General features: G+C 41.7%; 1 protein-coding gene across 7 annotated transcripts in view; it reads right to left on the bottom strand.

The window, feature by feature from the left end:
- Positions 1 to 24971, bottom strand: part of SGCD (sarcoglycan delta) — a 306126-nt gene that overhangs the window by 211662 nt on the left and 69493 nt on the right. The window lies entirely within an intron of this gene.

Genomic DNA, 24971 nt, shown 5'->3' with positions numbered 1-24971 from the left:
CTGTATAGCTGATGGAAAAGAAGTCAGATCTCATATGCTGTACAAGCTTTCCTGAAAACTGACAGGTGAAGCTTTTGGCCAAGAAACTGAAGCTCCCAATGCTTGAGGCTGAGTTTGCTTCAAATCTGAGCATTTGTTTCCCACCAGAGTCAAGTTTTCATGAACTGTGGGTAAATTTGACTAATCTTGGTTGAAGTTTCAAAGTTGACAAGTACGTGTGTGGAAGCGAGACTGACAAAACCTTTCAGTCAGCAGCTTTGATATATGTTTCTTAATTATGCTAAAGCATTATGAGACCCAAACAGCTCAAACTAAAACAAAAAAAAAAAAATTAGTGCTGCTGTTTCAAAAAGAACAAACAGTAACAAGGAAAATCTGTTAAAAAATAGTAACACGGATTAGTAAACACAAAAGTCAGGCAGAACAGTACACAGACTTTCATTTCAAAGAAGAAAAACGTTCCCAGAAATTGTCAACTAGTAAAACAAGACTGATAAGCATTAACTCTCCACAAAATTAAATTACAGTTTAAAAAAGAAGGAAGCAATGAGCCCTGGTAGAAAAAATGACTGAATTAACATATCAAAGGAAGAAGATAGGAGAGTAATCCAGAGGGTAATACAAAAGAAAAGTTTAAGGGACACCTTGGGATAAGTTTTCTTTGAAGTACTGCACTTCCTAAAATAATAGGAGGGTTATCTAAACACGCCCATCATGCATCACAATTATTGTACTACACTTTTACTTACAGAAAATTCATTGCATAAGTGGAGAGTAAGTGCTCCTGTGGAACAGGCCTAATTAAGAAGTTCTCATTATGTGTGGAATTAGTCCCAGGGACACAGGAGCCAAGTCTGTATTTCAGACCCTGGGCATGCACCCCAGGCACACAGAATCCTCCAAGGCAGAGCAGCCTGGGGGTGAAATCTTTACAGCCAGTGAGTTTTATTAAGCTAAAAATGATGTCACTGTCTTGTATCTCACCTATTCCCTCCCCATTTCCCATCTCCACAGGTTCTCCTGGCCTCTGACATCAGATGCAGGTCAACAACAACTGTTACATCACACGCAGCTGGCAATGCTCCATTCTCCATCTCTGCTGGAGCAAAAAGCCTTGCAGGACATTGAAACAGCATAAACCAATCTGAAATGTGAAGAGAATTAATCAACCATCGCTTTGCAATCAGTGCAGCAGATGCTCCAGGAGCATCCCCTTTGTGGGGACATCCCATTTGTCTGCCACAGAGAAGAACCAGACTTCTTTAGATATTTACAACACACTTAGTATTCAAGCAATGATTTAATTTTGGGGAAGACTAAAAGATGTGGCACCAGCTGGAGAAATGTCCAGTTTCCACACAGTAAGAGAAGCACAAGCCCAAAGGGATCACAGCAAAACCCCACCAAAGAGTTCATATTTTGCTTTTTTGAATAACTGGAAATGCAGGGATTGAAGAGTTTACAAGGAAATATGTACAGTGCATTTCCTGAGGGATTCCACGGGTCTTTGAATAGGATAATCCTGCTTCCTTTCCTAAGATCATCCATGTCTCATCACAATGAGGTATGACTTTGGAACATGCTCTTATTTTTGGAGATTTAAGATACAGAAATCCTTAATCTTATCTAACTGTTTTTAATTTAAATTGAGCTATTTCTGCCTCACTTTGCTCTCCTTTGCCACCCAGTTCCATGACCACAGAGCAGTGGTGCATCCAGAGTGGATTTTCCTTCCTGAGCTGTACTGAATCCAAATGGGATAACTCCAAATGAGCAGCATACTCTGATTTCTGAATGTCATTTTCCAACATATGTGACAGATGATACAAATATCTCCATGTGATTGATTTACATCCAATAACCAAATACAGAACAGATAAGATCTTTATATTAAAATCATTCTGGAAGTTTAAATGGAACAGCAAATCAGATAATTAAACGCCTGCCCTTAGTGGTACATTTTTTAAAGTGACAAAATCTATAGAAACCTAAGGCAGAAACATCAAGTGCAGCTGAAAGAGAATCATTGAAAACCAAATTAATATTTTAATTCTGTCACTATGGAAAAAAGTCTCTAAATGAGATGAAGTTTAGAATGAGTACCAAGCACAGTGATTTATTACCTTTGCCCTGTAATTTAAATTACTGTTTCTTTAATATTCACTGAATTCTTCCCAGAGAGTTTCAGCCTCAACTGATCACCAAAAAAAAAAAAAAAAAAAAAGAGAGAAAAGGAAAAAGAAGAAAAAAAAAAAGAGCTGAAGGAACAGTGAATTAAGAAAAAGCCAGTGGTTTTCCAGTAGCCATGTCAAAAATCAATGAGACTGAAGGACCAGAGGTAGGATTAATAAAGCTTTCTTCAACTCCATCGCTCTGCACTTACTCCCTAAACAGTAGGAATGGGCTTGTTTGCCAGACAGTCTCTGTGAACAAGTTTCAAAGAAAAATCTAAAGATTCTTGTGTACTTCTAATGCAGCATGATGCTTTCAAAGCCAGATCAGCTGAGCAGGGCAGTATTTTAGCTACACACAGACTTCAAATGATTTATCCAGCATTTACTTCATAAGGTGCTTCCCTGAAACATGTCCTCTCAAAAAGCAATGAAAGTAAATTAATAAATATACAGATAAATAAATCACAAGCATTTGGTTTGACTGCTTAAAAGAATCTACAACAATCACTAAATGATAGGCTGTCAAAACTGCAATGTTAATTAAATGAAGATTAATTGTTACATTTGCTTAAACTTAATACAATTAAGGGATGCATCATGTTTATATGAACTGATCAAAAGCAGTTAGCAGCTTGCACAGATCCATATTTAATAATATGATTTTAATGTTCAGTTGACACTTACCACACAGCCACTTTTATTAAACACATATAACAATTAGCATGGCACTGCCAGGCCCTTCCAGCATCCTGTCACCAAACAAATGAGAGTATACAGATGCTATTCCCTACCACCAAATCTCCCTGCTTTGATGGAATTTCACCAGGACATGAAGCACCCTGAACAGCCACATTCCATGGCAAGGGGATGGGAGAGAGTCATGCTTTTAAAATAACCTGGCTGTACAGACCAAGCCTCAAAACAGATCTTGCCTCTGATCTAAAGAGAAATTCATTTTTCACCTCAAACCTTGCAAGGAAATGAGTGCTGGGTAATCTCTGGCTGCTGTGACAGCCCAGGGGGGTCCCAGCAGAACCAGGACACCCACACACCCCTGGCCAGGCAGCCTCACTGAAAATTGGATGAAAGGTTAAAGGACAGGCACCATGGAAATTGGGCATCAAGGGAAGCAAATGGTCCTGAGGCACCACAGAATCCATGGCCAACAAAATGGCAATTCCAGGAGGCACTGAAAGGCATCCAGAGTCTCAATAGCCACTGACAAGCTTGATTTTGCCAATTAGAGGCAGGTATCTTATGACATAAGCCACCATTCCCAGTATCCTCTGTGGCCTCTAACACTTGCCTTTCATAGATTATTTTTGTATATTATTTTAAAGATGGGAATAAGTATATTTTAAAGATGAGGATAAATGCCTTTACAAATTAGAATGCTTTTTTGAGCATCATGCTTGAGACAAAATTAAGGTTCTTCCTGGTGAAAAAATCTCAGTGGAAGATAACAAACCATTTCCATACAAATGAACACCAATTCTGGTGACTTCAAGCAATGGTTTTACTGAACAGAAGCCTTTCATACACTCTTTCTGCTGTTCTACATAAAAATAATTCCTATTCCATCCACAAATCTCAAGTCTCAGCCTCAGTGTAACAATTGCATCTACCATCACATTAATTTTATTCTGACAGGCAACATATTTAGAAAACTACTTAATAATTCAGTATTTTCTTAGTCAACATAGAGCATCCCTTTCCAGAAACAATCAACACTGTGGGATTTATCCTGCTGTGCTTACTCACGTCCAAGTGGATTACAAGAAAATGGGAATAACATGAACAAAAATAACTTCCTAAAGAAGTTTAAATTTTATCTATCACTGCCTTTAAAGTTATACTGAAATTAGCTTAAAATGTTGAGAATTTCCCTAAGGGCTAGATCTCAGCTCATGTTAATTACATCACCCCACTGAAGGTAACAAATCTTTGTGGATTTCTACCACCTGGAAGTGTAGAAGCAGGAACTTCAGCAGGAAGCCACAGTGTGTATCTGAAGGCAGCACATAAATCTTGTAAGGAAGAGAAGCAACTTTCACACCAAAGCCCAGAAGAGCAGCACTGGAGCTGTTTGCCTCCTTCCAGCTGCGTGAGGAGAATCAGCCAAGCACACACTCCTGCCCCTCTGAGACAGAGATCACCGAGTGTGGCTCACAAATAATTCAAAGTGAGCCCATAGCTGGCCAAAATTGAGGTTTTTCAGTATAACTGAAATACTTGGGAGTCGTGTCTTTCAGCTGCTCACCAAGCTTTTGTCCCTTCCTTTGGAATTTTCAGTGATGTTCCACTCGAGGCTGTTTATTCTGCTCATTTTAGTGTTCTCCAAATACTTGCTTTGTTTGGATATGCATGTAAACTCATTCCATCCATCAAGCAAATGTATTGTTATGCTGGGCACCAGGATTTGAGAAGAAACACAACAGGCAGTGCCCTGGGACTTTCTAACTGAACAATAATTCACCTAATTTAAAGCTGCTGGAGCTGTGTCCTGCCAGCTCTGTCCCTCACCAGCAACACTGCTGGGCTTTGATCCACCAGCTCCAGCTCACACTTCATTTTCAGGATGTGAATTGTTTCAAAGCTCATGTTACAGACACGATTTTCAGTGCTAACAATTATTCTTTAATACAAACAAAAATAAATGAACTGATTTAAGGAATCATCTTGGTTTGGAGGAGGAGAAGCATCCCAGCAAGTGGATTTTGCCTTTGGGGTTTGCCCTGCTGTGTCTCCCTCCAGTCATCCCAACACCTCCATTCCACAGCAGCAGCTGAAGTTGTTGGTATTCAAGGCACACTTTGAGTTCAAACTCCCACCATATGCTGAGAAAATATCTTATATTAGATCCTAGGACAGCTGCTTCACCACCACCTCGTACGGCATAAGGTGAGAGCAAGAGGAAATTATAAGTAGGAGAAGAATTAAAAAACCCAAACAACTCAGAGCAGACATCAATCACTTCTATTATCCTGCTTGGGTCTGGGGGAACTTGGTGCAGAAAGCTGGATCCTGATCTCTAGGAGTGCCTCTGCCACACAGATTTACTCCTGCAGGTGCTTAGGAAAATGATTTCTAATTTAAGTCTTTAACAGTGGTTTTTCAGGACTGACAGGGGAAATATGAAGCACCCTTCCACCTTGGGAGAGTAATGCAGCAATCTGCAAGTATTACAGCAATGTGTCACTTTCACTCATTCTAAATAAAAAGAGGGAAGTAAAAATTAAGTATCACTAAACACAAATGCTATTTCATTACAGATATCTAAAGGGCATCCATTTTAGAATGCAGTGCATCTAGACATCTCATTATTTAAAAAAATAGTTTAGCTGTGAAAGAATATTCTTTTGCTTAGTGAAATTTGATCTCACTTTACAGCTTTTCTAACTTCATTAGAAACCTCTCAGTGAGTCATGAACTGTCAGGAACTGGCCTTCTGAAAACTGGACAGTAATTTCCACCAGGGATGCATCAGAAAGAGAAAGGGAAGACAGGGAAAGCGTCACTGGCAGAATACCTGTGAGTGTTTGAGCTGCTGTTTTCATGTAGTGAGCAGGGCTGGCAGCTTCCTCTGCCATTGGCCTGGTACAATTCAGGCAAATAAAATTACAGTCCGAGTGCACTGCTAAACTGGTAGGTGAAAACTATTACATGCACAGTCTGTGCACAAAGGAAATCTACTCTCCTCTGAGTTATTTGTTTAAAAAAAGATTATTCTATTTATATACAAATATTTACACAGCATTAAACTGCACTCTGTTTAATCTCTTCTTGCATGGAATATGTTATATTTTAAAAACAGAATATTCTACTGCTTTCAACAATCTTTAAGTGTATATATCACAAAAATATCCTTTGCACTGAGAACATAAAGACTAAAAGACACTCAATTTGGTGTTTATATCCTATTTAATGCAATGAAATGGAGATCTAAAACAGTTCCACAAACCCTTGAAGCTCCTTGGCCTAGAAAATGCTGGTATTAAAAAGATATTTGTGATTACAAATATTTTCCTAAACCTAAGTCAAGCAGCCTTGAGCTACCTCATATTTACCCACGGTCAGCTCCTGTGGATTAAGTGGGATCCAGCAGCTCGTTATCCCTGAGCCCACTCACACCTGCTGACCCCACAGAGCTTCAGCTGAGAGGTGAATCAATAGGCTACAGCTCCAGGATTTCACAGAATAGAATGGAAAAAGCCCTTCCCAGACGCAGGCAGCGTATTAATGATTCTTTCATGGCACAGATACTAATTTCTCACGCATCTCCTGCCTGTCAGGGAAGGGAGATCCTCATGTTGCATGGACAGCCACGCTCCAGAAATCCCCACGGAGTTCAGGCAAGCACCAGCAATTCCAAGTGAGACTTAGCTATAAAGCACCCTTTCTTTCTAGATTGAAAAATATCACAAGGAAACGCTGGAATATTTAGCCCACCTTGCCTTTCTTCTCCCCAATGACTTTTAAATAAAACAGTACTGGAAACACAGTCAAGACCTTTCCTTTATCATAAATATTTTTTTTTTTTTCCAGACAATCTAATTTCTAACATCCATTTGCAAAACAGCTTAAAAATACTGGAGAAAAAAGGTAGAAATACTGAGGGCAGAGGGGAAGGACTAATGTAAAATAAAGTAACAATAAAATAACTAACCAGGCTTATATTGACCAAATAAACATGTTGAATATGCCCAAATGAATATACCTGGCCCAAAGTTCCCATTGACCAAGTGACATTAGGGAACAGACACCCCATCATGAGGCAAGATTAAACCTGGATATCCTTACCACTTCATCCCCCTTAAAAAAGGCAGGAATATTTTTTTTTTAAATATTGAATTTCAAGCCATAAGGTATTCTCACAGGGACTAGCAGCCACCACTGCCTGCCAGACCACCACCAGAGGCATCTCCAAAGGAAAGCACCCGTGTGAAATGGATCTGCCCTGGCTCACAGGGCTGTGGAATTCAAACGGGAATGAAGTGTTTTCCTTGCCCTGTCCAGTGGAACTCCTCACCACGCCTGGCTGGCGTTAGGGAATTGTCTGCTTCAGCATAACACTTGCCAGAAATTATTAACACTCAGATTTCTCACAGAGAAAGACTGGCTCCTCTGCAGGGCTGAGGTGGGGCTGGAGGAACGAGCACAAGGCAAAATTCAGAGCTTGACTTTCCCCTGAGACAGACACAGGGCAGTGCTGAAGGAACAGAAACAATTCTGACAGATGGGATTGACACAAAGTTTAATCTCGTTGTGTGGATACAAACTTCCTGAGTGCAAATTCTGTCTGCTTAAAAAAAAGAGAAAAAAGAAAAAAAGTAATTTTCCAGGCTCTGCTCCCAGCCCCTTCCCACCTCCCTGTCTGAAGAGCCTTGTTTGGCCCTGTTACTGCTGTACCCATGAGCACCTCATCATCATCAGAGTCATTCTCACAGATCCCCAGGAGGCTGAGAATCACAATCATGTCATTTTTGCAGATGGCTGTGATGTGCCACTTCCCCAGGCATTTGGTCCAAGCCAGCAATGCCAGACAGGGTGAGGGAAGGGCTGGTACCCACCCCACTGGGATGCAGCTGCATCCCCTCACCAGTCCCTCTGTCCTCAGCAGCAATAGCCCATCCTTTCCCCTTAATGCCTCTTGAAGCTTTTCAACATCTTGAGTATTATCTAAAATGCCAGCCAGAATTATCTGCCTGTATCTCATTAAACATTTGGGACTTTAATTGCAGTGAGCTTGTGACACTGACAGGTTCAGAAGAGCCAATACACAAGCTCAGTCTGCAGGCTGAAGCCAGGCTGCTGCTGCCTTACACTGAACCAGTGTGATCCACAAAATTCAAGTAAAAACTGAGTACTGCAAGGAAGCACATATTTTAAGTTCAAGACTTTTTGGCATGTTTTCACACAAAAAATGTGTTCAAATCAAATGCCTAACAAGATCCAATGTTAGCTCAGGGACCAATCCTAATGTAATTTACAAGTTGTGCAGGTGAAATGATTTTCAAGTCTCCATTTTTCAGCGTGCAGGAAAAGAAGATGCAATGAAACTCAGAACAGGCATCTTCACCCAAAATCAGGGTATTCACTGCACTGCATGGGAACAAACAAGCTTTTGGTGGACTGACCCAATGCACATCAGCAAGTTTGCTGTGTTAAAACACACTCAGAAAGATCCTTTTATTTTTATTGTTCATTGGGTTGTTTTTTGTTTTCTGGTTTTTGGGGTTTTTTTTTTTGAGGGGAAACTGGATTACAATGGTATTAAACCTAATAAATAAAACAAGTGTGGATGGCACCACAACTCCAGGTCAGAGATTTTCTAAATGACACAATGTTTTACCCAATTAATCATCCTGCTCTCGTGAGGTTTTCTTCCCTTTTCACCCCACAGAGGTCACTGGACAGTGATGCTAATTTGGGAAAGTTCTCATGCTTATTAAAAAGTGAGGAATCTCACTGCAATTTTAAAATCTATATCACACAAGGCAACTTCAGTGCCAGAGTCTCAGAGTGACCTCTCTCTTTTGACAGAAAAAAAAAATAAGCCTTTTTCCCTTGCTGCATCAGACACTACAGCTTCCCTTCCAGCAATATTTTGCTAGTGGCTTTGCTTTGTTTTGTTTTTTAAGTGCATACCTAAAAAGAGGAAAAAACACCAGGTTTGTTATCCCAATACAATTTCCTTCTGACTACACAATTTAATTACATAAAGATGGAAAATCAATTTTATTTTAAAATAGCATTCAAATGTGTCCCGAAATGAAAATTCTTTGTTTATCAAGAAAGGATGGAAATTACCACTCAAAGGTATATGTGAAATGAGGAGAATTAGGAGAGAAAGTGCAATTCTTTGTGGAGAAAGATTCAGCCACAATGAAGAAAAGAAAATTAAACAGTTTCTAATTTTGAATTTCAAAAATGAGAAAAAGAAAACATAAATGCTCTTAATTTCATATATCTTTATCAGTATATGGTATTTTTAGCTGCTTAAAAAAAACCCAAACAGACAGACAAAAAACAACCCAACACTTTGACCACTTCAGGCTCCCCAAGGAATGTATTTCAGTTGCTAAAAAAGATCTTAAGCTCAGATGCTTCCACGTGCAGAGCAGTGAGCTGGCCCAGCACACAACAGCATGCTCAGCACTCTCTGAGCTGCCCATAAATCTTCACATGCTCCAAAAAAGAGGCTTCAGACAGAGGCTGCTGGCCACCAGCCCTGCAATAATTCACTGCTACAAAATCATTTTCTACAACTCAAACAGAGCCAGTGGCCAACCTGGTCTTTGAAACAAATGGGGTGAATTCAGCAGGAGGCACCAGGCAGAGTTTTGGGGGTTTTTTCTACAACAGAAGGAGGTCTCACCGGCAGAAACCTGGACTGAGTTTTGAGGAAGAGTGGAAAACAGAAACAAGGGATCCTCCCACCCACGGCCACACCCAGGTTTCATATTCCCAGGAGAACAGAATGGATGCAGGAGCCCAAAATTATCAAAACCCACATTTTGATGGGAGCTCGGGGCCCGCTCACAGCACGCCCCGAGAGAAATCGGAAGGCAGAGAGACAAATCTGCTCAAGGCAGCCCTGGTTAAATGGAGCTTGGCAGGAACAGATAAGAGGGTCCTGTCAAGAAGATTAAAATAAAGGAGATGGTTGCAAAGGAAGGACAGAGGGAAGATCGGAAACCAAGCAGTGTGAAATGGGAGGAAACCACAAAACACGGCAGAGTGAAAGGTGAGTGTCTTTCACCTGAAAGACACTGATGGGAAACTGCTGCCCTGAGTTATGACCTTTCCATCAGGTCAAAATGAAGCATTTACACAAACAGAAAAACTTAAAGCCTTGGGATCTGATCTAGGCTCAATATTTAAATTCATGGGGTTGGTGGGGAATTACCTGCCCAGCTGAGAGAAGAAACACAGAAACACTGAAATTTTCAGTCCCGACTCCCAAGTTCATTTGCAGCTATGGTGTGCTAAATATTACAAATATTCAAACTGACAGTAGCAGATTATATGGACACTGGATTATATTTCCATCTCTTTAAAAATTATTAGTTAAAAAAGTTATTAATAACTCAAAACGTAATGGTTTGAGCAGGTTTGAACCCAGAGCTCAGATCTGAGCCACACCAAACTTAGAACCAATTCAGAAATGTATTTTATGCATAATTCTTATCATTAACACAAGTGAAATCCAAATCCTAAAATGATCTGAGAGGGTGAATCAGCTTCAAGAGACTTTGTATTACTCAGTGTTCTGCCCTGCCTCTCACAAGACAGGAATTCCAAGTGATCCCCAAATCAGCAGCATTTGCATCTTCAAAGGCAAAGAAAACTAAACTGGAAAGAAACTTAGAAGCAAAATGAGCTCTTCATCACAGCTGTGATTAAATTAATCAACTGTCTCACATGAGGACAAATATTGTATTTTATTACATTTTATCTAGGCAAAGCTAATTATAAAAGCATGAGATGATTTGCAATTACGCACTAGAACCACCACATTTTTCAAATGACATTCAAATGTAATATTGTTCACACACCAACATGTGCCACGCCATCATGATTTTTGGATTTACCCCAGTGAGTGTGCCAGGCTAACTGAACCAATAAACTACATTCCCTACATTCAGAACATCAAAAGTTTCTCCAGGTGTTCCTTCTCCCTTCACAAACCTGCAAAGGGAATCTCAAGGCTGAAAGCTTCGAGCTTGGCAGTGAAAAACAAGGCTCTGCAAACCACGTTTGTGGCACATTGTTCACATGCCATTTTCAATAAAACACACAGAAGTCCTTCAGTATCCTCAAAAAATTCCACCACACTCCAGTTCCAGGAAATTGAGATGTACCATTACATTCACCCATACATTTCTAAGCTATGTGGGAGAGAGAAGCACCAACCTCCTTTTGCACTTCTGATAAATTAATTCCCCAATATGATAGAACAGTACAGCAAAATAACCCTCTCATTGAGGTTTACGATGTACTTAAGCTTAACTCTGAATTCCTTGGATTTGCAACGTTGCTTTTGGTAAAATTATTATATGCCTGTAAAACTGTGGGAAGGCTGGGAAAAGCCACACATAAAAGGCAGTCTCAGATTGATCCTGAGTGTGTAGAGGGTTATTTCTGGAGACGTAAAATAACAGCCAGAGTTCCTCCAAAGGCTGAGGCTGCCTTGCACAATGTCACTACAGAAAATACAACGTGAGCAACCACTGTGACGAGACAGAGCAGAGCCATCCACTGTGTCCAGGGGGATGGAGGTCCAGCAGATGCACCTTGCTGCTGCATTCAGCTGCTGCCCACATCACATGAGCCCTTGCCCCCAATCCCACAGGGATGGAAGAGGGGTGAAGAGAGTCTGGAAGAAGCTGCAGCTGGTTTGTCTCTCTTACAGATTTGAATCTCCAACTCAGCTCCTCTCTCCCTCTCAAATTTACCCTTTTCTGGTTACTTTCCACCACTGAAGACGTCACCAGGTTTTCTCATCAGCATGAAATGTTCACTTGAAAGAGTCAAGTTTATTTTGCTCAATGTGTTTGTGCTAGATAAGCATTTGGGAATTGTTATTTGTCTTGCAGAATTCCTGTTTCCCCTCGATACAGGCCAGTACCTTGCAACCCCATTTCTGTAGCGTCCTACTGAATTGTGAGCTCACTTCAGTCTTCATGGTTGCAGTCAAGTACTGCCCTGTCCTGATATGCATGTAGTGCAACTTCTCTCAGATGTATTTATATTCAAATATTACAGGCCTTTGTCTGGAGCAATTTTATTTTCCCCTTGCAAACCAGGGATGTTTCATGCTGGTGGCTGGTGCACAGAGTGCTGAAATAGTCCCCAGGAGCTTTTCCTGCAGGAACAGAAAGCAGGCTCAGGATCCACAGAGAATCTTGAGCCAAAGGCAGGAGCATCACATATTTTCAGGCTTCTCACCCCCACACTATTTACCAGTGGTGGTGAGAAAGTGAGCTCTCCTTGCCAAGTGGCCACGAGGGGATGGTGTGGCTGTCTCCTCACAGAAACAACACCCCGCCAGCGATGGGCACCGCTCCAGACAGACAGATTGCAGCAGAGCACACATCAGCTCATCAACCTGTGTCAAAACGCATTTGTTAAGCATCTCCCAACAACTTCTGTGTTTTGAAACACATTACAACAGGATAAAAAAGGAGGGCTGCTCGCTTTATGGCCTGGTCATTCCCCTTGTCAGAAGGACCTCGTGGTAGTCAAGAAAACTCCCACCAATTTAAAGGAATCTTCTGCTAAAAGTACGCCAGAAGACAGGACAGAGTTTTTAATGCTGGAGAACCACCCTCTTAAAGGAACTATTTGCTCTGGACCAAGAGCTGGCAGGAGAAAGCCCAAAGCCATTTCAGCCAAGAGCAGAGCAGCATCACCCAGCACAACCCTGCTGGCACCACTGCACCTCAGTGCCTCTGGCAAACAGGAACACAGGACACTTGCCTTTGCTGCAAAGCTGCAAAGACAGCAGTGAAAGAGAAAGAAAAATGTACTAACAGGCTGGAGGCAGCCCTTCCCCTGAGCACTGCAGTTTCTGTTGAGTCAGAGCTGTCATCTGCCCTGCAACAAACTTATCTTCACTGGCCACTCTGCAAGTAAGATTCAATCAGGGCTCCCTGGCTCCTGAGGGAGCCAGCACTTTAGCATGAACTGCCTCCACTCAAACGTAATGGAGGGAGATTGCTCATGCCATTATTTTAAATGGCTGGAGGCCACACAGTCCCCAATTTCATTAGCTGCATTTATAAACAGATCTTGCACTTAATACTCTGGAACGCAGAGATGTACATGTGATGTATCATCTTCCCATCACACACCAAAAAAAAGGAAAAAAGGAGAAGGGAAAAGCCAGCTTGAGTGCCTCCATTTGATACAAGTGTCCTCATTTAAGAGGATATTTCTGCAGATATGTATAAGCAATAGCTGATTGAACTATTCAATCAACTGTCTGCGAGTGGAATACATGGAATGGGTCTCCTGTTCTGCTTCACAAATTAGAAAAATTACAGCCAGTCAGACCGTGCACACATAGATGTCAGCAGTGCATAAAACTGGGAGCCCCAGATTTTACCTGCACACAGGAGTTCATCTAAGTTCAGGTGGTATATTTGAGCTAATTAGCTAAATAACTGCCAGAGGCCAGAGATGAGTCAGACCTGTGAGCCTGCAGCCTTGTCCTTCCACAGCAGGGCAAGGGGCTGGGAATGTGCCCGAGGAGCTGCCTCCATCATTTATATTTAAGCCAACCTTAGGCCACTTTACACTGATTTGAAACAGCTTTAAACCTCAACTCAGGGGCTGATACGATATTGAACTGCAATAACTCAAAGAACACCCTTCTGTAGCCATGTGCAAGTGAGAAATAAGAAAATAATAATACAGAGATCCCAAACTGAACAGCACGACAGGAGTGAGATATGGAGCCCTCAAACACAAAATCACAACCAATTAAGCTTTAGTGGCTGAACAGGTGTGAGTCTAATCATTGCTCATATACCTTTTTTCTGGAAGTATTATAATTTTCTATCAATTTGCTTATTTTTTGAAAAATACATCTCCAACAGACTTTGCATAAAGTTATGATAAGCTTATCTAGTTGCCTATTCATTTATTAAGTATTGTTCATATCTTTTGTATTTTTGCAGAACCCACTTGAAAGAATAATAGAGTAATATAAAAAAAGAAACAAAATTAATGCAGCTAAATGCTGATATGTTATTACAGTTTGTTGTTAATTGCAACACAGATACAGTTAAACAACAGATGCTGCAAGTACTTTTTAGCTACTGGTAATATTTGGGTTGTTCTGTTTTTCTTACAGAACAGATTTTTCATTTAAACAGCTGCTGGGTGATTTTCAGCATGGAAAATTAAAACCTTCTCAATCACCTAACAAAAAAACAGGTATTTGCTGTTAATCCAAATAATAAAAAAAACACTTTTATCCAAATACAAGGTACTAAGAAAAGAAAGGGCAGAATCAGCTGAGATGCAAAGTTATCCTGCAAACAATGTCACAGCTATTTCAATGAACAGGCCAAGTATGACATGTCAAATCTCCCTCATCCACCTCAGCAACTGCTTTTTGGAGGCAATTTTCTTTCCATTCTTCCCTTCTTCACCCCAGCACCCTCTCCACAACAAGGACAGTGTTATGTCTGCATTACACAAGGCTCTGGGAATACTCAGTGGAGTGATCTTGCTTCAAGATAACTTTCTGGTTTTAATTTATTTTTCTCTGTATTTTGTGTCAGAGAAGGTGAAGCCCAGAGGGAAAGAGCAGGGACTCCTTGGTGTTGGAGTTGTTTTGTTTTTCCATATCCAGCACACTGGTTGTGCCCAACAGTGAGAAGAGAGATGGTGTTCAATAAACACGGCACCTGCAGCCACCTCTGCCCACTCACTGAAAGGGACACCCACACAGGTAGCTTAGGCTGGACTTAAGTGTGTAAGTGTAATCTTACAGAGAACATGAATCTAAATAAAAGCCAGCAGCAGGATCCACACTGTATCCCCACTTGGCTCCCAAAACTCAGAGCTTTGCCTAAGAGGGCAGAACCCAAATGTCTCCAGACATCTCAAGGACAGAGGATGCAGGTGGCTCTGGAAGGGCTCTGGGAATCATGAAGGGCCTTTTAGAGAAACCTGCAGAGTACTGGAAATGGGTAACCAACCCCATCATGGGGAAAAGAAAGGAGAAAAAGCAACTTTGGGGGGCTTTAAAATGTGTCCCACAACCCTAACTAGAACTATCCTGGCATGCAAGAACTATAAACAATGAAAAAGGTCAGCACACAATCACCTAGGCAGGTCCAGAACAGTGATGCAAGATGGAAAATGCAGGCACTGAGGCCATAAATTCAGGGGATGAGAAGAGAAACCTCCTAAGCACAATATTTACTGCCTGCTCAGGATTCCTTTTTATTTTCCTATGTTTGCTTGTCCTTGGGCACTCCCTGTTTGGTATTCTCTGAGCAGTGCAGGGCTCCCTTTCAGTAGCCACAAGCTGTGGCTCCTCCAGGCTCACAGGGTGCTGTATTTTACCCTGCCCAACATGAGACACCAAACCCAGGAGCTGCCTCCTCTCCCTAATGCCCAAGATAAGGCTGCAGTGACAGGCTGTAAAACCCTCCACACACGGAGAGCTGATGAATATTCATCAGAAGTCAACACACAGCATTTGCATCTCTCCAGCCACACAGGGAGGATGAAGAGCCTCCCCCAGGTAGCAACACCTCCCTCAGCTGACTGTGGGCCACTTTGTACCCTGTTAGATAAAACCCACAGCCACTCGCATCCTTTGCATCTCACGTTTTTCTCCTTCATAAACAGCATTCAGAAAGGAGACTGAGGCATGCAGGGTGACCCTGCCAGCACTGCACAACACATCACCTTTTCCACACACAGACCCCAAGGTATTTTTCCATGAGATAATAGTTTCCAGGCTCTTTTGGACTCGGAGAAAAAGGGCTTTGGTGAAATAAAAACATCTCTTATCTTAACACAACTGTCAGTTTAGGAAACAACTGAGCAGCACATCCTGGGTAGGCACATGCATTGTTTTGTATGAAGACACACCTTAAAACAGAATCCCAGAAGTCCAATTAGTTTGTGAGCATCTACCTCCTGCTGACCTCTCCTAGCACCATGAGTGTACAACCCAAAGCTGTTTTCATGCTTTCCAGGATTGCATCTGGACTAGAAACACCAGATAATTATCTTTAACACTGCAACCATGAGCATCCCACGTCTTTTTGGACCTCTGTACATTCATTATATTCAGCATGGCGAGTCCTCCAGATTAGTACAGAGATACTGCAACGGGGATGGGGAGATAAAGAGCAGGAATTGAACAAATTGCAGATGAGGAGGCTTTTAGGCACGTTCCTGCTTCATCCTTACACGCGGCCCACATCACCTAAACATGCATTCGTGCTTCATCATCTGTTTGTTGTACAAGGCACAGATAAAGTCACATGGACAGATCCTCAGCCTGTTATACTGAACTGTGCTGGTTTTCAGCAGCTGAGAATTGAGCTCTGGAGCTTTGGAGAGACTCCCTTAGGTTTATTTCACCTCCAGGATGAAGACCAAACTCCATGCTCATCCTGTCGGCATCACTCCTGAATTCATGCCTCTGACCGTCCACACTGGATGGAAACCAGCCACTGGGGCTGAGCCTGGGGGTCCCAAGAGACAAACACACATTCACCCTCTGAGCTATGTTATCAGAGCAGAAAAAACAGATTACAATTTGGCAGTTTTAGGGGGTGATCAGACATCCCAATCTGACTCGCTGAAGCTGTTTTTACTATCCCAGCTGCTAAGCAGCTTCACCAGGGTGTTTATTTGCCACATCTCCTCACGCCATGATTCTTGAATTGTTAAATGTTATAGAGTAGTAATTCAGCATAGTTCCATTGCTTATGAAAGCTGTGCAGAAAAAAAGCCATCAAAAATAATCTAGGCTGGTTCATTTGAAGTGTAAATGACTTCTGCATGCAGTACAAAATGCAACAAGTGCCTTTCAAGCTGTCTCATTTATGATAACATAGAAGTTGCTGATGGAATGAGAATTCTCAGGTAGTTATCAGGGAATTTTGCAGATCATTTGTACTTCAGACTGCATTAGCAACTCTCACTCATGTCAGCAGCTTGAAAAAAATAAAACAATGAATTACATCCCTCCCAGTTTTTATTCTGCTTTGACTAAGTAATCTCATCACTTATCTCACATGATTTTGCATTTGCTGCAAAATGCTTTGTTCTGTTTCTAAAGGAAACCTAAGACTTCCCCTGAATTATTCCAGTTTACTCAGATGAGCAATCAGCCATCAGCAGAAGAAATATCTGGTCATCACATCTCTGAGGCACACAGGCTGCACAATACTATCAGGTATCTCACTATTATAAAAGTTATGGAACTAAAGCTAAGGCTGTGCTTCATCTTTGACCTCTACAAACTAAAGGAGAAGGAACAACCAGCGCCCCAGTGGTAAGACAGACCTGCTTATACAGATGGATTTTAGGAGTAGAAAGTGACACCGGTGAGAAAAATACATTTTTACACTTTTGTTTGAATTCTTGGCAAAAGCTAAGGGAAAAAGCCCAAAAATCCCTCAGTTTTTTTGGTTATGGTTCACTGCTCTGGCTGGAGCTGTGCGAACATTTTATCAGCTTGACACCACAGTCGGCAGCTTTTATGGGTCAGGAAGAGCAAGCAGTGAGAAGGTAAACACTCCTCTGTAAAAAAACGGCACTTTCACCTTTCTTTTACCTGCAACCCAGGGCTCTAGCTTTACTGTCCCATCAAAACACCTTTGCCCTTTTAGGACACTCCCTGCAGTGCAGCAGATGCCCCAAATGCCTCCCTGGCTGCAAGCAGGAGCCCTCATGTGCTGGGGGAGCTGAAGCTGTACCATCACTTAAGCACCAATGTGCTGGTTCTGCACAGCCTGGCTCTCTGGTAGCCACAGAGGCTGCTGGAAGCTTCCACCATGCCTGGCAGAGCCAAGCCCTAATGGCTCTGGGGATGGACGTGTGCTGGCCAAGGCTGGGCCAATTAGACAGGATGGTAACGACTCTGTGGTAAACATATGTAAGAAGGAAATCAGAACAAAGTGATGCCCCATGCCCTGTCCCCCTGAGCTGTCTGTGGGAAAGAGGGGGGAAAAGTGTTTTTAAGGGCTTATTTTACTTCCCATTATCCTCCTCTGATTTTGTTAGTAATAAACTCACTTTGTACCTCTAAGTTGAGCCTGTTTTGCCCTTGGAGTGTTTTCTCCCAATCCTCATCTCAACTCATGAAACCTTCCTTAAATTTTTCTCTCCTCTGCCCAGCTGTGGCAGGGGAGGGCGAGTGAGCAACTTTTGTGGGTGGTTGGATTTTGGTCAATGTCAAACCACGACAACCAGTTTGCCTCCAGCAGCAGAGAATCACGGGGGTGCTGGGCAAGGGAACCTGCATCTCTGGTTCCATCACCACACCACTTCTCCCCGTCATCCCACGAGTTCATTCCCTGCCCTGCCCAGGGCAGCTTCGTGCAGCAGTGCAGTTCAGAGCCTGGAAAGGTTTCTGTCAGCACATGGCACCAGCTCAGGGAGTGGCAGCTCTGGCTGGAGTCACACAGAGGCTTTGTGGTGCTGGGACTGGCACCAGGCACACGCCACTGCCAGCACATCTGAATCCTGAGCGGCTCTGGGGAGCCCTAAAAGCAGAGCTGCATGCAGGGGACAGCGCTTGGTAATTTGGGCAATTTGCAATTTTGCATCATTAGGCTTATGTCCCCTCATTAGGCTGTGCAGTCTGGGCCCCTCATTTCTCCTCTCTTAATTCTTTTAGTACCAGCAGCACTTAGTTGGATTTCTGAAACAGTCCTTACTAAGTATTTGGTTTCCCTTAAAATAAAATTTGCAGGAAACAAAAACATAACATTTAAATGCCCTCCAGTGATCCATCTTCTAAATTACAGTACACATTAATTTTTTACAGAACTTTGTGAAGCAGTTTTATTTTCTCATATCACATTTCAAGAGACAAGAGAAAAAGAATTACTAAAAGCACCAATATAAAGGTTTGTCAGCAAAAATATGCATTCAAAAGAACTCGCTCCAAAAATTGCCCCACTCCCTTTTTTATCCTTAAAGATTGCCATGAAATTGAAATTTTTGAAGTATTAGGGAACTTGCATACTACCTTCAGCCAAGTGGGCAGAGCATCAGAGGCCTGACACATAAACTGGCTAAAAGCAGATGCTGAAAAATCACATTTCATCAGGAGAGGAGCAGGAAAGGGAAAAATAAAACAAAAACACGTGCAAAAAACATGTACATAAAAAACCCTGAAACAAGCAAGAAAACTGATCCTAATTGCTAATGGAACATGGGCAAAGTAAGAGCATTGAAGCAGATTTAATTGGCTTTCCACAAGTGACACCTCGAAGCAAGTAAGCAAATCTCGATGGCTGAGGAATTTTAAGGACATGTCAGACAGCCATCTGTCAAGGATAAAGCAGGACCTGGAAGAACAGGTCCTGCCTTCAGGCAAGGGATGGACAAACTGACCTCTCCCTATCCTTCCTAACCTCATTTTCTCTGTGAAATTGGAATATGTAACACTCCACCGAATCTCTGGACTAGAAACAGGTTGGAACACAGGGAACTGATAAAGCTTGTTCTGAGCCACATGATACAGCAGGTTTTGCTTCTGAATTTCAGTAGAGAGTGTCTTGTAGATTAATACAGACCTGGCTAGGAAGGAGGGGAAGCAAGGTTAATTTTCAAGCCCAAGATCTCTGCAAGCATCCCTTTTCTGCTGGAGTTACCCTGTTTCCAAGCCAAAGGCAGCAATTCACATACATTGAGCTCCAGGGTAAACTGAAAACACATCCAAGAAAAGGCAACTGGGCCCGAGTGGGCTGGGGAGAAAGCAGCACACAGAGCAGCAATTAGGAATCTAAACCTAGACAAACCTAGACAAACCTAGACAGAATGATTTTAACTTCTGACCTAAACCAATAATTGCTTTCACCGCTTGGAGTTATTTATAAAAATTTCCTGAAGGATCTTTTAAAACCGTAATCCATGAAAACCTGGGAAGTTTTAGGTTGAAAAACCATGTACTTAATTCCAGCAGACTGAAAGTGAATGAAGTGAAACATCTGACCACATCCAGTGCCACCATTTGATGTATCAGAGCTGTGTCATATGAATGACCATATTGCCCTGACTAATCTAAAAACCTATTGGGGGGGTTTGTTTCACACACTGAAAACTATAAAAACAAACTTAGGAAAAAGATGCCATGAGGGAACCGTTTTTGTTTTCCATTCACTGCACATGCATTTTTACAAAGACAACACATGGTAAATGGATAAGAACAATTTTCCATCATTAAGGAAGCCTTAAACAACCCCTGACTGCTAATACCATCATCTCTTAGGCTCCTACTAAATTGCAGTTATTTGTTCAAAACAAAACGATGAGGCCTGTGATATAATAGAGCAATTTAAGCAATGAAGAATACAACACCTGTAATTCAATTTCATGGCAACTGCTTTCACAACATGTTTCTATAACACAGTTAGGATATAGGAAACTTCTCTCAGAGCAGCAATTCCTTTTTAAGTAAGCCAGGCTCTCAAGAGAGAAGTGGGCTTTAAGCAGACAAATGCTATAAACAATAAGCAATTTTTATCTCCATGCCAATCCTTTCAGGTCTATTTCCAGTTAGTTGCCACTCTTTTATTTTGGTTTCTATTTCATATTGAAAGGCAATTGTCAGAAAAGGTAACAATAAAAGTCACCCATGATCTCTAACCTTGAGAAAGTTTTCAGGCAGAGGAACATACAAGAGCTCCCCTTCCCATCCATCTTTGCTGTAACAGTCACCATATACCAAAAAGGGCTGTAAATCCCAGGCCTGAGACCTTCCCAAGGAGTCAAGGAGGGAGCAGGGGCAAGATGGGGATATCAACAATGAGTCAATGTAGGAAGTACAGCAAGCACATTGTCCCAAAAGGAGAATTCTCATATTAACTCAAAACCCCACAGCTGAACTGCATCCAACAGCAAATCTTTCTCATCCTTCACAGCAAATGATGAGGCCACTTGCTATCCTGGCAGAAAATTCTTCAGAGAACAAATTCATTCATCAGACATCAAAATCAAGGTTTTCAAGGAGTAACATTGATGTTTCATTCACTCAGTATTGAATCATGCCCCTCATGTTAACTTTATAGACTGAAACTAGAAAGAAATCATACACCAAATTAGGGATTTCCTTCTGGGTTTGATGGCTGGAACAAACAGTAGAGCAACTGTTTCAGGAAGTCTGTGCAATGGCACAGAATAGCTGTGAAAATGAAAACCTTTCCACCTTTTCTCCCCATCTTTCTGTCCCTTATAAGCCTCCTCCCCTGCACAGGGACAAGGATTTGGGCAGAGATGTGGATGGAGGTGCTGTGCCAGCCTGAAATGCCTGCAGCACTGAAAGCTGTCAGTGCAAAACACACTGGGATTCCCCACAAAAAAAAAAAAAAAAGGCAGGCAAGACACTTGCCATGGAGTAGATCTGGGGGAAAAGATCAAAGCACCCATCCCTCGCCTTCATGAAATGGATGTGCAACAAGGACATGGCGTGTCTCAGTGACTGTAGGTTGGAAAAACACTCCTCTACTCAAGATAAGAAGAAATATTCCTACTGATGAAATGTGTATCTGGTCATAAATCACTCCTTGTTAATCAGTTCTGCTTGAACCCCAGATCAGCAGGATAAGAAATTCACCTCAAGCCCCATCCTATGCTACCCTCTCTACCCTCAAAGCAAAAACCAGTATAATCAAAAGGGTTTAGAAGCTCCTGTTGCATTTCTTGTCTGTTCATAGTTTTATTTTCTGTCATTTTAAACAGAAAAGCTGCTGCTTTGAGCATGAACCATTCAATTCTGCAATTCTTCACCAACAACCATTCTACCTACACTGATACACCCACCACAAAAGGAAAACAGCTGAAACCACCTGAACTCTAAGTGTATTACTATTAGGAGCCCCATATAAGAATGGCTCTTTGGTTCTCCCTGCTTCATTTCTACATTGCATGACATCAAAATAGGTTGATATGCTGAAAATACAAGAAAATCCCAATCTCTCCATCCGCTTCAAGAAAACATTGAATGAGATAATGAAAGTTGTTTGTACTGACCTCTATAATTAGGGAGCAAAAAATTAAGAACCTCTGTATTTAGATTATCTAGCCACAAGGTAATAATAATTTCTGGAAGTGTAAACATAGAAAATAAGAGTCAACTGAACTAATTTCATCCCCTCTAACCCTTGATTTGGTTGCTTCTACATGCTGCATCTGGTTGCATATCAAAGGTTCAGCAGGGCTGTTCTTTAAACTCAACAGGAGACCCAGAGCTCTTTTTGTCTGAAGATATTCAATCTGTACTCATCAGTGACTTCTTCCCATACACCATTAATTAGCTCTGCATGCTGCCTGCCATTAGAAACATGAAGAAAACTCCAAATGAACATGTGTGCTGCTCCTAACAAAATGAGACTGACACAAGCGGCACCTTCCTGCACTGCAGATGTGAAATACTAAGCAGGACTAAAACTGGGTGTTTTGGGGAGGAAAATGTGACTTCACAGAGGTAAGACTGCATGTTACAACAGCACACCTGATGTTTAAGTAATTTTGGTAATAAAATACACATGTTTTTAAGAGTGTCAGAGTGGGAAAAAAAAGGAGTGTGATGCTCACTGGGAACACAGGAGGAAACTGGAGTCCATTCTCTGTTCTACTTAAGATGGGGCTCATCACACATTTACCCACCTACAGGGGTCACAGAACCATAAAATGTCCTGGGCTGGAAGGGACCTTAAAGATATTCAGTTCTGATCCCACTGCCATGCACAGGGACACCTTCCTCCAGACCAGTTTCTCAGAGCTCCATCCCAAGTGATTACTGAGGCTCCTTATGGAGTTAGTGGAGAAAAACCACCCTGTCCAGTGTACATTTCATTATGTCCTAAGAGAGAAGTCAAAGACAAAGGAATTCCACTGCATGGAGGTGCCTTTGTGTTCAACATTTACAGTGGGAATATTTAAAAAAAAAAAAAAAAAAAAAAAGACCAGGCAGCTTTTGCTGGCTAAAGCAAAGCTAAGTTTGATTTTACTGCAAATGCCTCAGTGGCCATAAGCTGGTCACAGACCCCTCTGCATCTCAAATCTGCAGGTAGAAGGCAGGGATGCCACATCTTCCCTCATGATTCACAATGATCATGGTCACCTTGGATTGAAATATGGAAGAAGAACAGCCTTCAACAATGTATGGCACAATAAAGATTTAATTTCAAGTAGAACTTCCCATTACAGATGCAGTAACAACAAAAAAATATTCTGTAACTCCTGATGTTTTTAGCAACCAACACTCTCACATAAGCACAGTGATTTAAGGAAAGTCACCATGCAGCCCCATCATTTCTGAGCACTATGACAAAAGCATATCAAAAACCCAAAACAGAACAAGGCATTTCTGATCTTGGTTGAGAATAAAAGAGCAAAGCCACAGCTTCAGCAACTGCTACAGCATTACACAAAATACAGAATTTACTGAATATTCCACCATTTCAGGACTCTCCATCATTCAGCTGGCTGTGGTGGTAGTTCATTGTCAGGCCTGATGCTGATTAAAAATTCTATCCCAATGCAATTCCCCTCACCACACTCCTGTGGCATATTTGTATTTTATAGGGGACCTTGATGTCAACAGTTGACAGAGTTTATCCTTCTTCCAGCAGCATGAAGGACCTGACCTGACTAAGGCAGGAGAATGGAGTTACCTTCTATTTCCCCACCTGTTTCTTAAGCTGAAAGAGGGTTTTTACTGGGAGCAAAAAAAAATCTCAGGCACTCCGAATTCTGAGTGTTTTAAAAATACCTCTCAGGATTTGGTCCTAGTGTCGTCACATTTATTCTCTGGAGAAGTTGTGGCTGCCCCACCCCTGGAGGTGTTCCAGGCCAGGATGGAGCTCTGGGAGACCTGGTCTGGTGGAAGGTGTCCCTGCTCATGGAAGGGGGTTGGAACTGGAACTCGATGACCTTTAAGGTCCCTTCCAACCCAAACCATTCTATGATTTTATGATTCTCTTTAAGGAGAGGTATGAGACAAAACTTCCTCCAAAGCCTAGCAAAGCTCTGCCAGCACTGCCAGAAGGAGGTGGGCAGAGAGCAGGACCTCTCACAATTAATTCAGTAGAAGCTGAAAAATATTTACTATTGCTGCCTTTGCTGAAGAAAGCACAGGCAGAATTTTTCTCCACTGAAAACATTATAGGATGGGTCAGGCTCCTGCTACACAAGCATGGATTTCAAATTATGAGCTGATACAGTTACTTTTTGCTCACTGAAAGCAAATCAAATATATAAAGCACCAAAGAGATTATTTGTCACACAAGCTCTGATCTTAATGTTGCCCTGTCCTTGACTTTGATTAAAAGAAGGGAACTAAGGAGTTTTTTGGGCTGAAGGTAAGATACAGGTGGAATATTGGTAACAGAAAGGCAGAGATTGCTCTAACACACATTTCACAGAATCTACCTCAGCCAGCCTTTCTTTATAAAGTCAACACTTCTCTAGGTACAGCACATAAAATAGACAAAACAGAGTAGGAAAGGTTGAGCACATGAATTTTACAGATGGAGAACCAAAGGTCAGGGAAGTTAAAACATGTGCCAGGGCTCTCCAGTAAGCAGATGCTGCAGGTCTGCACCAAGAGCAGCCATCCAGGACCTGAGCAGGATACAGCTCACAGGGGCATTTTTCTTCAAGGTATTTCCCAATTATCTTTTCTTACATATTACAAAAAATACTGACAATTAACTCTTAGAATATTGAAAGAAATCTCCTTCAATGTCGACTTTTGAATTTCAATTCAGGCAATTTTCTCTCCCCACTGCAAGCTTCCTCACATGAAAGACTTTATACTTATTGATTGTTTGATAACTTTTGCAAACACTTTACTATTATAAACCAACCATGGACAGAAAATGTTCATGCAGGGTCTGTATTATCTATTCAAATTCATCAGCTCTATCAGCCTCCTCAACCTCCTATGTTTGATTAAGTCTCATCTCCCACAAACTGATTAAATCTAGTCAGCCTCTTTAAATTATTATTCCTCATTAGTCCAGTAGCGCTAAATGTTTCTAAATGTGACAGTAATCTGATTTTAAACAAATCAGCTGCAGAACC

The sequence above is a fragment of the Fringilla coelebs genome (genome assembly GCF_963513975.1).
Source record: "Fringilla coelebs genome assembly, chromosome: 15".
Lineage (NCBI taxonomy): Eukaryota > Metazoa > Chordata > Aves > Passeriformes > Fringillidae > Fringilla > Fringilla coelebs.
This window is presented reverse-complemented; position numbering and strand designations above follow the sequence as displayed.